This window comes from Bubalus kerabau, chromosome 5, assembly GCF_029407905.1.
Source record: "Bubalus kerabau isolate K-KA32 ecotype Philippines breed swamp buffalo chromosome 5, PCC_UOA_SB_1v2, whole genome shotgun sequence".
Lineage (NCBI taxonomy): Eukaryota > Metazoa > Chordata > Mammalia > Artiodactyla > Bovidae > Bubalus > Bubalus kerabau.
In genome coordinates, this window is record NC_073628.1 from 64675687 (window position 1) to 64693397 (window position 17711).

General features: G+C 35.2%; 1 protein-coding gene across 12 annotated transcripts in view; it reads right to left on the reverse strand.

The window, feature by feature from the left end:
- Positions 1-17711, reverse strand: part of LOC129652815 (craniofacial development protein 2-like) — a 641831-nt gene that overhangs the window by 279962 nt on the left and 344158 nt on the right. Inside the window, exon 3 of one of the 12 annotated variants that reach the window (XR_008714783.1) lies at positions 8789-9140. The exons of 10 other annotated variants lie outside the window; for them this stretch is intronic. The gene's annotated coding sequence lies outside the window, so the exon portion shown is untranslated. Of the gene's footprint in view, positions 1-8788; positions 9141-17711 lie in introns of those variants that run through there. One more of the 12 variants, XR_008714762.1, reaches the window with a different exon arrangement.

A 17711-nucleotide genomic window follows, 5' to 3' on the forward strand; every position in this document is an offset into this window, starting at 1 on the left:
TTAAAAAAAAAAGTGAATTTCAAGAAAAGCTTAGGAAACATCTTTTGAAGCATTCAATTGATTTCTCTCACTCCATCTCCTCAACAGGAGATATATTGCTTTCTGAAAAGCAATAATATAATACTGATAACACTGTGAAATAGCTATAATGTTAAGAAGTCTCTTCCAATTACTACTTTCTGAAAGTCAAATGAAGTAAGATTCACTGTTTGTTCCTTAATTCATAAGAACAATCTGAGGAAAGACTTCAAAGTATAATAACTGATGAGTTTTTTACTAGAAAACAATCACATTTCATCATAGGTTCTATAAACCATCATCCCTGCAGATTAGGGGAACTATATATTACTGTTATTATGCCTAATTTTCCTTCTGGATATAGGTTTAGTATTGAAAACAAGTATATAATTAGGGACTTGTAACTTAGAAGCAGGATGTGCACTTCTAAGAAACTAATAGAACTATATGAATTTACTGCCAAAAAAAGAAGTTGATAATTCAAAAATCACAAAGATAAGATTGACAATAACAACAACTTTCAACCCATATTACACATGTGTTAACTATGCATCAGCTTCTGGGGAGAATGTGGCAACCAAGTTAATAAAAGTTAGATCAGCAAATCCTGCCCTCACCTTTCTGTCCTTCCAAGTATCATTGGAGAAAAGACAGTCAGTGGATATAAATTTATAGCAGTGCTACACAGAAGAAAATGTGCTATCAGAAGTAACTGCCAAAAAATATTAATTTCTCACTGAGAAGTGTGATTAGAAGTTAGGGATTTCCTTGGTGATTCACAGTTAAGAATCTGACTGCCAATACAGTATCAGTTCAGTTCAGTTCAGTTCAGTCGCTCAGTCATATCCGACCCTTTGCGACCCCATGAATCACAGTGTACACAGGTTCAATCCCTGGTCAGGGAAGATCCCACATGTTGTGTGGTAACCAAGCCCGTGTGCTGCAAATACTGAGCTCACACCCTACAACCTGTGCTCTGCAACGAGAAAAGACACCACAGTGAGAAGCACACACCCCTCAGTGAAGAGTAGCCCCACTTGCTGCAACTAGAGAAAGCCTGCACACAGCAATGACAACCGAAGCGCAGCCAAAACAAATACATAAATGAATAAATAAAATTTAAATTTCAAAAGGATAAAAATTATAACTAGATGGTAGAACAACAACAACAAAAAGATGTGTTGATCCTGAACGCTAAATATTTATGACAATGCTTGGCCCCAGTTTGGATGCCCTTTGCTTAAGCGTTTGGAAATTTTTCCCTACCAACAAAAGAGTTAAAGAAACAACATATTAAAATAAGAAAAAATAATATATACAAAAATAGTATGAGGATATTTATCCACAGTCAAGAAGAGGCTTTGATAAAAATTTTGATAAAAATTAAGAGGTTTTGAAATATATAAATAAACCTGTTTAAACTGAAATAAACCATTTAAAAACTCAGTATTTGAACCTAATAGCACAGAAGCAGGGCTGCAACTTAAGTCACTGGGCAGCAAATGTGAAATAAACATACTGTAAAATGAAAATGTCACAGATTATAAATATACTGAAGTCCCAACCTTTGTCTCAGAGCAGCTTGAGAATGCAATTACATGATATTATTATACATGTTTCAATGCCATTCTCCCAAATCTTCCCACCCTCTCCCTCTCCCTCAGAGTCCATAAGACTGATCTATATATCAGTGTCTCTTTTGCTGTCTCATACACAGGGTTATTGTTACCATCTTTCTAAATTCCATATATATGCGTTAGTATACCGTATTGGTGTTGTTCTTTCTGGCTTACTTCATTCTGTATAATAGGTTCCAGTTTCATCCACCTCATTAGAACTGATTCAAATGTATTCTTTTTAATGGCTGAATAATACTCCATTGTGTATATGTACCACTGCTTTCTTATCCATTCATCTGCTGATGGACATCTAGGTTGCTTCCATGCCCTGGCTATTGTAAACAGTGCTACTATGAACATTGGGGCACACGTGTCTCTTTCCCTTCTGGTTTCCTCAGTGTGTATGCCCAGCAGTGGGATTGCTGGATCATAAGGCAGTTCTATTTCCAGTTTTTTAAGGAATCTCCACACTGTTCTCCATAGTGGCTGTACTAGTTTGCATTCCCACCAACAGTGTAAGAGGGTTCCCTTTTCTCCACACCCTCTCCAGCATTTATTGCTTGTAGACTTTTGGATCACAGCCATTCTGACTGGTGTGAAATGGTACCTCATAGTGGTTTTGATTTGCATTTCTCTGATAATGAGTGATGTTGAGCATTTTTTCGTGTGTTTGTTAGCCATCTGTATGTCTTCTTTGGAGAAATGTCCATTTAGTTCTTTGGCCCATTTTTTGATTGGGTCATTTATTTTTCCGGAATTGAGCTGTAGGAGTTGCTTGTATATTTTTGAGATTAGTTGTTTGTCAGTTGCTTCATTTGCTATTATTTTCTCCCATTCTGAAGTCTGCCTTTTCACCTTGCTAATAGTTTCCTTTGTTGTGCAGAAGCTTTTAAGGTTAATTAGGTCCCATTTGTTTATTTTTGTTTTTATTTCCAATATTCTGGGAGGTGGGTCATAGAGTATCCTGCTGTGATGTATGTTGGAGAGTGTTTTACCTATGTTCTCCTCTAGGAGTTTTATAGTTTCTGGTCTTATGTTGAGATCTTTAATCCATTTTGAGTTTATTTTTGTGTATGGTGTTAGAAAGTGCTCTAGTTTCATTACAAGTGGTTGACCAGTTTTCCCAGCACTACTTGTTAAAGAGATTGTCTTTAATCCATTGTATATTCTTGCCTCCTTTGTCAAAGATAAGGTGTCCATATGTGCGTGGATTTATCTCTGGGCTTTCTATTTTGTTCCATTGATCAATATTTCTGTCTCTGTGCCAGTACCATACTGTCTTGATAACTGTGGCTTTGTAATAGAGCCTGAAGTCAGGTAGGTTGATTCCTCCACTTCCATCTTTCTTTCTCAAGATAGCTTTGGCTATTTGAGGTTTTTTGTATTTCCATACAAATTGTGAAATTATTTGTTCTAGCTCTGTGAAGAATACCGTTGGTAGCTTGATAGGGATTGCATTGAATCTATAAATTGCTTTGGGTAGTATACTCATTTTCACTATCTTGATTCTTCCAATCCATGAACATAATATCATGTATGAAACGAGTCGCCAGTCCAGGTTCGATGCACGATACTGGATGCTTGGGGCTGGTGCACTGGGACGACCCAGAGGGAGGGTATGGGGAGGGAGGAGGGAGGAGGGTTCAGGATGGGGAACACAGGTATACGTGTGGTGGATTTATTTCGATATTTGGCAAAACTAATACAATATTGTAAAGTTTAAAAAATAAAATTAAATTAAAAAAAAGAATGCAATTACAAAAAAAGATGTAGACATCATTAAAGTAATATCATAAGAAAGGGGACTTTCTTGGAACATAGTGAAAATAATGAAACACTTAGATACAAAATAGTAAAATGTACAAACTCCAATAATTAAAAATAAAAATCAAAATTTTTGAGAAAACAAAACAATAAAAACAGCAAACAGGTAACCTGTTAAATGAGGCAGATGTTATATCTGCCTCTTATTTATTTCCAGCATAAAGCAATATGATGGACCTAAACCCTTAGCTCTGAAGAAAAAAATAATTTTGAATATGGATCCTATGTTAAAGAAATGAAAATAACAAGTTTAAGGGTAAAATAAAGAGATTTCCCTAATTGAAGAACTAAAATATTGATAAAAGATATTTCTGTGAGAAAATATTGACAAGCAAACTAACAGGTAACTTATAATAAAAATAAAACTGGTTAATTAAACTTCAAAGGTTACCTTTTTTTCAACATAGAGTGAAAATGTTAAAAAGTGTACACAATATTATTGTGTGATTTCACAATATATAGAAGATTGCAGGGGGAAATGGGGGGAGTGAATGCTTCCAATATATGGGAAGAAACGATAAGAACTTAATAATGTTAAATATTCTTTTCAAAATAATTGAGGACAGAGGAAACTTTAGAGATAATAGTTCAACTTAGGGCACTGTATATGGTGATGATTTCACATGTGTATATTTCAATTCAAACTTAAAAATATATACATTAAATATATACAGACTGTATACCAATCACACCTCAATAAAAATATTTTAAAAAATAATTAAATCATTTTCCCACTGCATTGACCAATTACCCATTTTTTCTGTAAGCATAATAATTGGGATGTTTATTATGATAAGGGAATATATTTTCCAATAATCTTTTTGTCTAGAAATACAGGTAACAATCCATGGAAATTTTTAAAATGCTGATTTCACCTAGTTTTGCACAGTTTGGTCATTTAAGAGACAAAAAAATAAACAACCCAAGCAAGACCAGTTTATTTTGAAAAATCAATGGAGAAAATGTGCAGAAGTTATCAAAGAACATAAATTATATTTTTAAGTATAAACAAGTATATTTGTCAGGGGCTAAATCAGAAAATGGGAACATTTGATAGCCTCTAATATTCACCTAGCATTATTAAAAGGTCATTTTCTGGCTGTAGATCCCATAAAAATACTGTATTTTTTCTTTGTACATACTAAGTCGCTTCAGTCATGTCCAACTCTTTGTGGCCCCATGGACTGTAGTTCACCAGGCTCCTCTGTCCGTGGGATTCTCCAGACAAGAATAGCGGAGTGGGCAGCCATTCCCTTTTCAAAGGGATCTACCTGACCCAGGGATCAAACCCGTGTCTCTTATGTCTCCTGCATAAGCAGGCTGATTCTTTACCACTGTGCCACCTGTACAAGGATAAGGGACATATTGGTCCTCACTTCAGTTGTAACAATAGAACATGCTTGAAAGAAAAATTAAATTATAACTGTGAGGATATACATATATATATTTTCCCCCACAAATGAATATCCACATGGGAAGAGAAGTGGGCTCTTTCACAGAATGCCAGAGAGTGACCTAATATCTCGAGGGCAAAATTATCTCTTAGGAAGACAAAATTCAACCATGAACAGGAGGAGGTATAATTTAATAAAAATATGAAGGTAGAGTCTTAGTAAAGAATTTTGCATTTAGAAATAGCAAGAAAAAAAGAAATAGCAAGAAAGTTTGAAATCAGAAGCATGTTAAAATTTTTTAATTACTCATGTGTTTTCTTTTAAATGTTTGTGTTATCTGCAAACACAATCAAATATATTGTGGTTACATAATGGAAATAAAAATAGTAACAAAACATTGGTACTTTGGAAATCTATGCATACCTTAAGGGCATAAAATAAGCAGACAATTATTAAATATTAAATATTTTCTAGAACAATTACATGCTAACACATGTAATTGTGCCTTAAAAATGAAACTGGTTTAAAGGAACAGAATATGAAAAAGAATATATCCATGCATACTGAATCTCTTTGCTATGCAGAAATTAACACAACAGTGTAAATCTACTATACTTCAATAAAATATAAAAAAGAAACATGATTTATAAACAAAATCTATTCAACTATATATATATATATCAGAAAAAAACTGATCAGTGCTCCCACTATTGGGACTAGAATCTAGGCTAAATGATCAAGCCATTATTTTGTCAAATAATTAACACTAGCAAAGAAAATTGTTTTATCGATAAAATAAATGCAATATTACTATTGAATAGCTAAAATTTCCAGTGAGGTCTTATGATACTGGATGCCTGGGGCTGGTGCACTGGGACGACCCAGAGGGATGGTATGGGGAGGGAGGAGGGAGGAGGGTTCAGAATGGGGAACACATGTATACCTGTGGCAGATTCATTTTGATATATGGCAAAACCAATACAATATTGTAAAGTTAAATAAAATAAAATTTAAAAAATTATTTCTACTGTGTTAATTTTCCTTATTTAAATTCTATAGTCCTTGGTTTCTACAATAAATATGTGTTATTTCAATAATTCAATAAACAGAAGTAATTAATGGAAAAAAAAAGAAGACTGTAGACTTACAAAGATCAGTTCTAAAACTGGAGACTTTCCATTAAACTGCATATTTTTCTAAACACTATCAATGCACTGTTGACAGTTTTTATGACACTTTTCAAAATCTTAAAGAAATATAAAAAAACAGGGAAATATATATAAACTTAAAAATCTATAAACAAAGAGAACACCATCAAAAGAAAATAAGCATAGAGACACAAAAATAATTAGAAATATGGGAGACTATTAAAAGATATTAGCTTTGAAAAGGAAAGAGTAGTAATAAGAGAACCCTAAATGTCAGAATAGAGATGACAATCTGGTCCCATCACTTCATGGGAAATGGATAGGGAAACAGTGGAAACAGTGCCAGACTTTATTTTGGGGGGCTCCAAAATCACTGCAGATGGTGATTGCAGCCATGAAATTAAAAGACGCTTAATCCTTGGAAGGAAAGTTATGACCAACCTAGATAGCATATTCAAAAGCAGAGACATTACTTTGCCAACAAAGGTCCGTCTAGTCAAGACTATCGTTTTTCCAGTGGTCAGGTATGGATGTGAGGGTTGGACTGTGAAGAAAGCTGAGCACCGAAGAATTGATGCTTTTGAACTGTGGTGCTGGAGAAGACTCTTGCAAGTCCCTTGGACTGCAAGGAGATCCAACCAGTTCATCCTAAAGACCAGTTTTTGAACTGTGGTGCTGGAGAAGACTCTTGCAAGTCCCTTGGACTGCAAGGAGATCCAACCAGTTCATCCTAAAGACCAGTCCTGGGTGTTTTATTGGAAGGACTGATGCTGAGGCTGAAGCTCCAATACTTTGGCCACCTCATGTGAAGAGTTGACTCATTGGAAAAGATCCTGATTCTAGGAGGGATTGGGGGCAGGAGGAGAAGGGGACGACAGAGGATGAGATGGCTGGATGGCATCACCAACTCGATGCACGTGAGTTTGGGGGAACTCCGGGAGTTGGTGATGGACAGCGAGGCCTAGCGTGCTGCGATTCATGGGGTCATAAAGAGTCGGACACGACTGAGCAACTGAACTGAACTGAACTGATGGTCCAGAAACAGAGGATGAGATGGCCAGATGGCATCACTGACTCAATGGACATGAGTCTGAGCAAAATCTGAAAGATAGTGAGGGACAGAGAAGCCTAGAGTTCTGCAGGTCATGTGGTCACAGAGTCAGACACAACTTGGTAAATGAACAACACTTTTGACTACAACTTCCCTCTTAAAGTACCTAAACAAGCCAAACATGCTCACAAATATATTAATAACATCTGTCTGCATCCTCTTTTGTATCTAAATCCTACCAAATTTCTGTGTCTAATATTTATCCCACTTCATCCATAATCTCTCATAATTACTTTCCTTAATACCTACTGCACTTACTTACAATTTATAATTGTCATTATATATTTTTGCTAACTTTTAAATATGTTCTTACTTCCTCGAAAGTGCCGTATGTCACTGAAAAAAATACATCACAATTATTTTAAGAATTAGAATGTAACTCTAATCCTGTAATATGTAACTCTAATCCTGTATTCTCTGCAAGTGAAATTCTGTTTCTGGCTTACAAAATAAAGATTTGTGTCTAGATAACTTACTCAATGGACATGACTCTAACATTTTAAATTTCTATTTTTTTTTCTATACTCCAAATATCTGAAAAATGAAAAATGGAATTTCGGACTTGGAAGGAACATTACAATTCACCTAATTCAGCCTCTTTTGGCTATAGAAATGGCATAGCTGAAAATTCAATTTATATGATTTATTCATTTGTCCATCAAAAACTTATTGAAAGTTTTGTAGACATTATGCTAAGCATCAGGAAAATCAAGATGAATAAGTTTTTCAGGAATGTGCAGCAATGTGAAAGAAATGAAATAAGCATATGATTATTATAAAATTACTAAAGACACAAATAAAGCTTTGAATGGGAATTGTTGAATTACAAAGGGTAACCTGAAGGAGTCAGAACAATAATTCTGGAAATGTTTATGCTTGAACTGAATTATAAAAGACTTGTAAGAGGAAGACAGATTTAAAAAGTGAAATTCAAATTTTTGAGAACTCACATTCTACTGTTTATATACTCACTTAGGAGAAAAGGGGCATTGCCATCATTAATTCAATTGAAATTAAAACCCCCAAAGATTAAGTAGTTGTTGTATTTATAAACAACATGTTTAGATAGAACTCTGAAAAGATAAATATAAAAAAAAAAAGAATGTAAAATTCTAAAAACAGACTGGTTGTATACTTTTGGAAACACATCATGTTCTTTGGGCTGAAACAGATTAAAGAAGACCAGCAGAGTAATACATCTTGTAGAGGAGGACTCAGAAACAGTAGCATTTTAACCAGTCAATAAATCAAACCCTGGGCAAGTGCAACCCAGAGAGAATGCCAGTACTGAGATCCAGGTAGTCAGGCAGGTGAGGCTAGAGTCCTGATCAAGGTTGATGGGGCCTTGAGATTCAGTCAGGACTTTCAAATTAGAACAAGTAGCTAAAGTCTACTTTGTTAGACTTAAAGTACTTAATGTTGAAAAATGGGTGAAAAGCAGAGAATAGCAATGTGAACAATAAGGCTTTAACCTCTGGTCTTAAGGCACAGGCTCCTTCCTCTCAGATGTGATTCTCTTTACCCTGATGGATGTGGGTGATTAAAAATCATTAAGATCTGCATCTCTGAAGGTCAGAGCCCTAGGATGCCAAAGGAGGCATTGCAGCTGGGTCTGTTACATCAGTTCTGACAGGATGATACCCGAAAACATATAAATAAATAACCGGATATTTATTCCACGTAGGCTATAGATTCGAAAACTATCACTGACCTTCTAGCTTCACAAATAAATTTTATACTGAATGTGAATACTGTTGATTCATTTATTACTACTTCTGCCTAAGAGTTCTTTTCCAGCCAAGAAAAATTAAACAACATACCACTTGTGATTCCATCTGCACCTCCTGCTTTCTATCCAAGACAATCAGATTTCCCCAATAAAATCAAAGAAAGGTAGGAAGTTCAATTGTGGCTCAGAGTCTAAAAGAAGAGGCGCTTTAGTGATGACAATGAGATGACTGTGGAACAGAAACTCTTCAGCCTGTGAACGCAACCACAAGGTCTTCTGTGGACAGGTGTGTTCGTTCTACAGAAAGACAGTAAGATAAAGTGATATAAGCATGAATTCAAAGTAAGGAGCATTGCCTTCTAGTTCCAGCTCTACCACTGAGTCCTGGGACTCCATTTTCCAATCTGCAAAATAGAGTGTTTCAACGAAATGGCTATGAAGGGTCCCTTTCATTTGAGTATTTTATGAAGCGGATTTTTTGTTTAAAGATGGTGGAGTAAAGTCTTATTTATTTCCCTCTTTTGTACCCTACAAAACACAGCAGCAACAAGAAATACATAAAAGGATGAAGAGTTGCCTCAGTGTCAAACTGTGATAATACAGCATGGCTGGTGCTCTAATGGCCATCCCAGGCTGAGAGCTGGTGATGCTATCTCTGACCCCAAGCAGTTCTGCAGGGTATATACATTATCTGATCATAAGAGACATCCATACAAAGTAATTTTGATTCAAGGACAAAGTTTTTGGCAAAAGCTATTTTTTTCAAAATTCAGAAATTATCACAAATGAACCAATAGTAGACATCTGTCTTAAGACATTAAAAAGAAAAGAAAGTAAAGGACAAAATTAACAGGCAGATAATAGAAACCTCACAAGCATTCTCATTCAAAGAAAGAAAGAAGAGTTCATCAAAATATGAAAAAGATTATATGTAACATTAGGTATCTTCTAAAACATCAACTTAGAAGAGTTTAAGGAAAAATACAGAGTATTAAAAGCATCAGACAAACATCCTAGAAAGATATGTATAAGAAATTCAAGAGTTTAAACTGCATTGAAAGCCTCATGATAAGCATCAAACTAAAAATTAAAGCAAGTGATACAATAATTGGTATCAGGCTTGAGGAGAGCACAAGACATAAAATGGAGTAGGATGAACACATGAGAATATTTACCGATTATTTCCATCTAGTCAAGGCTATGGTTTTTCCAGTACTCATGTATGGATGTGAGAGTTGGACTATAAAGAAAGTTGAGCACCAAAGAATTGATGGTTTTGGAACTGGTGTTGGAGAAGATTCTTGAGAGTCCCTTGGACTGCAAGGAGGTCCAACCAGTCCATCCTAAAGGAAATCAGTCCTGGGTGTTCATTGGAAGGATTGATGCTGAAGCTGAAACTCCAATACTTTGGACACCTGATGCGAAGAGCTGACTCATTGTAAAAGACCCTGATGCTTGAAAGATTGAAGGCAGGAGGAAAAGGGGATGACAGAGGATGAGATGTCTGGATGGCATCACCAATTCAATGGACATGAGTTTGGGTAAACTCTAGGAGTTGGTGATGGACAGGGAGGCCTGGTGTGCTGTGGTCCATGGGGTCGCAAAGAGTCGGACGCAACTGAGTGACTGAACTATTTAATTACATAAACCAATAAATAAGATTTATCATGAATAACTAGTATTTCTATAGAATAAACAAAAATGAAAGAAAAATATTCATGTGTCTAAGAGAAAAAAAAAACATTTACTTAAATATTGTGTTATATTGAATGCCTTACTTTTATCAGAAAGGGAAAAAGAATGATCCAAGTAAAGGCAATGAATTTAATCATAAAGATGAAATCAAATGTGAGTTTAGGTAAAAATAATTAATAATGCATCACTGACATGTGGAAAATCAGACCTCAGAATTTCTGCAGCCACACTCTGCTGATCTACAGATGACAAAAAGGTAATTCTAACAAAAATCTGATAAAAATAATGAAGCATGTAATAAATATCAAGTGATAAATATCCAATAATAAATATCCAACGATCTTCCAGGTATGATGGGAAAATACAGATGCTTGCATCATACCAGAATCCAGAAAATAAAGCAGATACAAAAAACTATTAAAATTTTATATGAAGATCAATTCTCAGGACAGGATATTATTTGAAGCAAAGCAGAATGAATGCATTAAGAAAGATTTTTGTTAAGCATCAAATATGTTTAGGAAGGAACAGAAAGAAAATGTCTGAAAAAAGAACAGAATATAAAAGCCATGAACCTTTATATTTTAAAATCAACACTCTAGGTAACAAATCAGAAGATGTTAAAGTTAGAATAAATAATATATACTGATTTTCTCACTTTCTATAACAATAGCTTGCCATACTGAGTCTAATTTAAAATGCAAATTTGTAAATGATGCTAATATCTTATTTGTATTTTATTTTTTGGTTTGTGAAGAATATTTGCCAATTAATACCTCATGATAAAAAATACCAATTACTGTGTTTCCCTGGTGGCTCAGTGTTCAACCTGTTGGACACTGCCAATGCCAATCCAGACACAGGTTTGAGCCCTGATCCAGCAAGAATCTACATGCCATGGGACACCTAAGCCCATGTACCACAGCTAGTGAAGCCCTCATACCCTGGAGCAAGAGATGCCACTGCAATGAGAAGCCTGCACCCCTCAACTAGAGAGTAACACCTGCTTACCTAAACTAGAGGAAAGCCCACGTAGCGGTGAAGACCCAGCACAGCCAAAAACAAATAAAATTACTTTAAAAATAATCAATTACTAAAAATCCCAGGAAGAGTAGCCTCCTGATGCTAAGCTGTCAATTCTAGAGCTCCTTTATATTACTGACCACTTGAGGCATCAAGATCCTTTTCTTCTATAAATTGCCTACAACCCTTGGGGTTGCAATAAAACACTTTCAGTTTCAGACCTGTTTTAACATAAGTTTTAGGGTAAAGGGAAAAAAGTAAGGTGCCTGAGTTTCACCACTAACAGGTGTATTTGCTGTATGCTATCTTTCACATTTTATTACCTCTCTCTAGATCTCTGCATTCTACATTCAGCCATCATGAGTTATTTGTAACTCATCCATAACTCATGTTATTTGTAACTCCCTCTGCTTCTCCTATGTCCCTTGGAATCCCACTATCCTCACTTTGTCTGAATTAAGAGGTCAAACTCTAAACCCCCAGAATGCTGGAAGCTATGTGCATTGTTCTTAAGTGTAAGTATTCTTATTTATTTATTTTTGGTTAGACCATGTGGTCTTGAAGTGAGTTATCATACCCCTATATCAAACACAGTGCCTGAAGCAGTAACTGTCCCTTGACAAATACATAATAAAATTTTGCTACTTAAGCATATTTCTGAGGTTGATAAGTTACAATCTATGACTACAAAAGACTTTTAAAGTATTTAATACATTTATGTTCAATCTACATGATAGCATATATAAAATTCTGGGTTTGACCACTGCAGTTAATCACAGCCAATACTAAATGAAATTAGTGTACAATACTAAATAAATTTAATTTAATATTTCATACTGTAGGGGAGGAAAACTATTTTTTCCCTTTACTCTTGAGTTCTCACTTGAAACTCCTGTAATAAAAGGCAAATTAAAGAGAGAAAAACATACAGATGTTTATTAACATGTATATCTTATGAATACTAGAGAAATACCCAGAGGAAAAGAATATTTCAAAAAGACAACCCTCAGAATGGGATAAAATAATAGCAAGTGAAGCAACTGACAATTAATTTCCAAAACGTACAAGCAGCTCATACAACTCAACAGCAGAAAAACAAATAAAAGGTGGGAAAAAGACCTAAATAGACATTTCTCCAAAGAAGACTTACAGATGGCTAACAAACACATGAAAATATGTTCAACATCACTCATTATTTAAAAAATGCAAATCAAAACTACAATGAGATATCACCTCACACCAGTCAGAATGGCCATCATCAAAAAGTCTATAAATGATAAATGCTGGAGAGGGTGTGGAGAAAAGGGAATGCTCTTGCACTGTTGGTGGGAACGTAAATTGATACAGCCACTATGGAAGATGCTATGGGGATTCCTTAAAAAACTAGGAATAGTTTAAAAAACCCAGTTATCCCACTCCTAAGCATATATCCTGGGGAGACCAAAATTGAGAAAGACACATGTATCCCACTGTTCATTGCAGATCTATTTATAATAGCTAGAACATGGAAGCAACCCAGATGTCAATCAACAGATGAATGGATAAGGGAATTGTGGTACATATACACAATGGAATATTATTCAGCCATAAAAAGGAACGTTTGAGTCAGTTCTAATGAAGTGGATGAACCTAGAACCTATTATACAGAGTGAAATAAGTCAGAAAGAGAAAGATAAATATCATATTCTAACACATATATACAAAATCTAGAAAAATGGTACTGAAGAATGTATTTACAAGGCAGCAATGGAGAAACAGAGAATAGACTTACAGACATGGGGAGAGGGGAGGAGAGGGTGAGATGTATGGAGAAAGTAACATGGAAACTTATACTACCATATGTAAAACAGATACCAAGGGGAATTTGCTGTATGTTTCAGGAAACACAAACAGGGGCTCTGTATCAACCTAGAGGGGTGGGATGGGGAGGAAGATGGGAGGGAGGTTCAAAAGGGAGGGGATATATGTATACCTATGGCTGATTCATGTTGAGGTTTGACAGAAAACAACAAAATTCTGTAAAGCAATTATCCTTCAATGAAAAAATAAATAATTTTTGATAAAGAAGTATTTTAGAACTCTAGCTAAATACTAATATCATCACCTAAAGACAACAGGAAAAGGAAAAAGGATTTCTGGGGCTAGGGGAGGCAGTTACAGAGAGACTATCAGAAAAAGCATAGTAAATGAGGGTAATATTTGTTATACAGACTTAAGTCTTTGCTTTCTCCATTGATAAGGGTCCATAGTTTTCTCTAGGGAACAAATAGGTAAGTCTTTAGGGATAAAAATAACAGAAGCACTTCTTCCAGTGATGTCAAATCAGCCTGTGTCATACAAATCTTACAAACTCAAACTAGAAACCATAGATATATTTTTTCAAACTGTTACTTTAAGGCTGCCAAGGTCTGAGGATGCAGGATTCTGGACAGAAGGGAAGAAGAGGGGTTGCCCTGGACTTACTGACTTTCTCTTCCTTGAGGCATCCAACAATCCAACTGTGGTGTTGTAGAAGCCAAGATGCTGAACGACTTTTGCAATCTCTGAAAAGGTGGGATAACAGAAATTAAACGTAAGATCCATCAAGGGGGAAAGTGAGTTAGTCACTCAGTCATGTCTGACTCTGTGACTCCATGGACTGTAGCCCACCAGGCTCCTCTGTCCATGGAATTTCTCAGGCAAGAATACTGGAGTGGGTTGCCATGCCCTCCTCTAAGGGAGACGAGTACTCAGCGTTTAGCTTTTCATTTACAAGACATGGAGGAATAAACTGCTAATGTAATGGCAGCCTATAAATAGACGAGCTCTCCTAAAGACTGAAATCACAACAAAGATGAGCTCAATAACTGACTGAATTATGGTAATCTTCCCATAACTTATATAAAGCCCCAGAGATTGGAAACTGAAGATAGCTGTCAGTAATCTCACTAGACCTGGAAGAAAGATGGAGTTCATGGAATTCAGGGCTTGCAGAGATGGGGCATTTTTGATGAAGACAATAGTCTTCAGATATACTCAAGGAGATGCAAGCAACTCCCCAAACGACTGATATCTGGCTTTAAATAAGCTGAATTTCATATTGGATGAGATGGACCATATTGAAATGCCTGTGAGAAACAAAACAAAACCTCAATAAAAGAAGATAATCCAATATATTACATGATTTCTGGAAAGTCCAGAAATCAATTTTAAAATTGAGTAAGAAGAGATAAAAATAAATAGGATTAGTATAATGATAATAATAAAGATGAAGATTTTTTAAAAAAAGACAAAAAATAGATCCAGATGAAAGCTTGGAATTTTGAGACATAGTCTTTAAGCTAAGTTAAATTAGTATTTAAAAACAATAGAGGTGAAGTTGGAATTTTTTTAAATCAGGAAGTTGGGTTATATAAAATGATTTTAGAAAACTGGAGAATGAAAAACATGCTGTAAGTGAAATTAGTAATTAAAGAGCTAGATTAGAAAGCAGATGAGACATAGTGAAATACAAGTTTGGATATGTGAATAACAAGTCAAATATAAATATCCAGAGAGGAGAAAACAGAAAAAGGTTTACCATGAACAGGTCTAACATACATATAATTGGACTCCTAGCAGGATAAACAGAATGAGATAAAAAAATTATCTGAAAAATAATAGCTGATGATTCCAAAACTAGTCAATTATACAATTCAAAGATTTAAGGAAATTTTCAAACTCTAAATAGAATATATATAGTGAAAATAACACATATTATAGGAAAACATTTAAAATGTCAAAAAGAAAATATTATAAGCAACTAGATATGTTTAAAAATAATAAGAAGAAGAATTGACTCAGCAACATAAATGAGAGGAAAACAAGGCCATGGGATGACTTCTTTTTCAAGAGCTGAAATAAAAATAACAATTGAAACCAACAAAGAATTATACAAGTAGAAAAAAAAAGAAAAAGAAAAAAACCTGCAAAAATTAAGGCAAAATAGAAAAAATTGGGGGGCAAAAAAATACTGAGAGTCTTCAACAGCAGCAGATTTTGGGAGGGGTTTCAGGATGGGGAACACGTATACACCCATGGCGGATTCATGTTGATGTATGGCAAAACCAATACAATATTGTAAAGTAATTAGCCTCCAATTAAAATAAATAAATTTAAATTTTAAAAAATGCAAAAGAAGTTTTGAAAGTAAAAGTATGTTAAAACTGATGAGTTGGACTTCATTGAAATTAAAAGCTTCTGTTCTAAGATAATGCCAAGAGACTGAGAAAATAAGCCACAGATCAGGAGAAAAATTTTGCCACGGTCTATTAAAGGACTCATCTCAAATGTACAAAATATCTTTAAACCTCAACAGGAAAACCAACAACCTGAATAAAAAATGGACAAAAGACCTGAACTGAAGAAGATAAACAGATGGCAAATAAGTGAAATAAGCATATGAAAAGGTGCTGTACAACATAGGTAACAGGGAAATGAAACTTTAAAAAATGAGATATTATTACACATCTATTAGAAAAGTAAATAATACAGAACATTGACAGTGCCAAATGCTGGTAAGGATGTGGAGCAATCACATCTTGGTATTTACTCAAAGCAGAAAATTTAGGTCCACAAAAAAACTTGCACATGGTTGGGTTCAGTAACTTTATTCATAATTGTAACAATTTGGAAATAATCAAGATGGCCTATGGTAGGTGAATACATGAACTGTGGTACATTCAGACAATGACATGTTATTCAATACTAAAAGCAACTGAAACATTAAGCCATGAAAAGACAAGGAAAAACCTTAAATTGACATTTTTAAGTGAAAGAAGCTAGATTAAAAGATTGCATACTATATAGTTTCAAGGATATGACATTAAGTAGAAATATCAGGATTTCCAGGAGGAGTGGGAAGAATTTATATGCAGAATCTTTAGGGCAATAAATACACTTCATGTGATACTATAATGATGGGTACATGTCACACATTTGTGCAAGTTCATAGAATGCACAACCCCAAGAATGAATATTAATGTAAATTATGAACTTTGGATTATTTTAATGTGTCAATATAGGTTCATCAGTTTTAACAAAGGTGCCACAGTGGTGGGGGACTTTAAAATGGATAAGGCTACGGACACATGGCAAAATGAAAAAATATGATGCATATGTGTATGTCTATATATATATATATATATATATATATGCATGTGTGTGTGTGTGTGTGTGTGTATACAGTTAGTCACTCAGTCATGTCAGACTCTTTGCAACCCCATGGAGTGTAACCCACCAGAATCTTCTGTCCATGAAATTTCCCAGGCAAGAATACTAGAATGGGTATTCTAATATCCATACCCCAGGGTATCTTCTTGACCCAGGGATTGAACCTGGGTCTCATATTTCAAGCAGAACTTTCAGGGAAGCTAGAACTGGGGCGGGGGTGGGGGGGGTGAGGGGTGGGGGGGTGGGAGGGCTTCCCTAGGGGCTTAGTGGTGAAGAATTTGCCTACAATGCAGGAGACATGGGAGATGTGTGTTTGATCCCTGGGTCAGGAAGATCCCCTGGAGGAGAAAATGGCAAGCCACTGAAGTATTCTTACCTAGAAACATACCATGGACAGAGGAAGTTGCTGGGCTGCAACCCTAGGGTTACAAAGAGTTGGATGTGACTGAGCACACACGCATGTATACACAGAGAGAGTGAGAGAAAGAAATGAAAGAGTAAGACAATCAGAGAGATAGAGGAAGACAAAGAACAATTAAGGAACTAGTTCATGAAATTATGTAGATACAAGTCCAAAATCTGCATGATGTTGGATTTCAGGCTTGTGGGCTAAAGATGCAGGGAAGACTTGTTCAGGTCTTTACATAGCCTAATTAACTGAATTCTCTTCTTCAAGAAGGTCAATTATTTTAAGATCTTTCACTGATTATAGAGGCCCACCACATTATAGAGAGCAATCTGCTTTCCTTAATATCTACTGATTTAAATGTTAGTTCCACAAAAACAACAGAAAAACCTTCAGCAAAACATCTAGAGTAATATTTAACCCACAGGCTGAATATTCCTGATTATCCTCCTTAATCATCCTGTAATTTCACCATTATGGTATTAGCCATATTCAGATGTTCTGTTCTTCACTGCTAGAGTGTATTCTGCATGCGAGAGTCTACCTGATCTGTT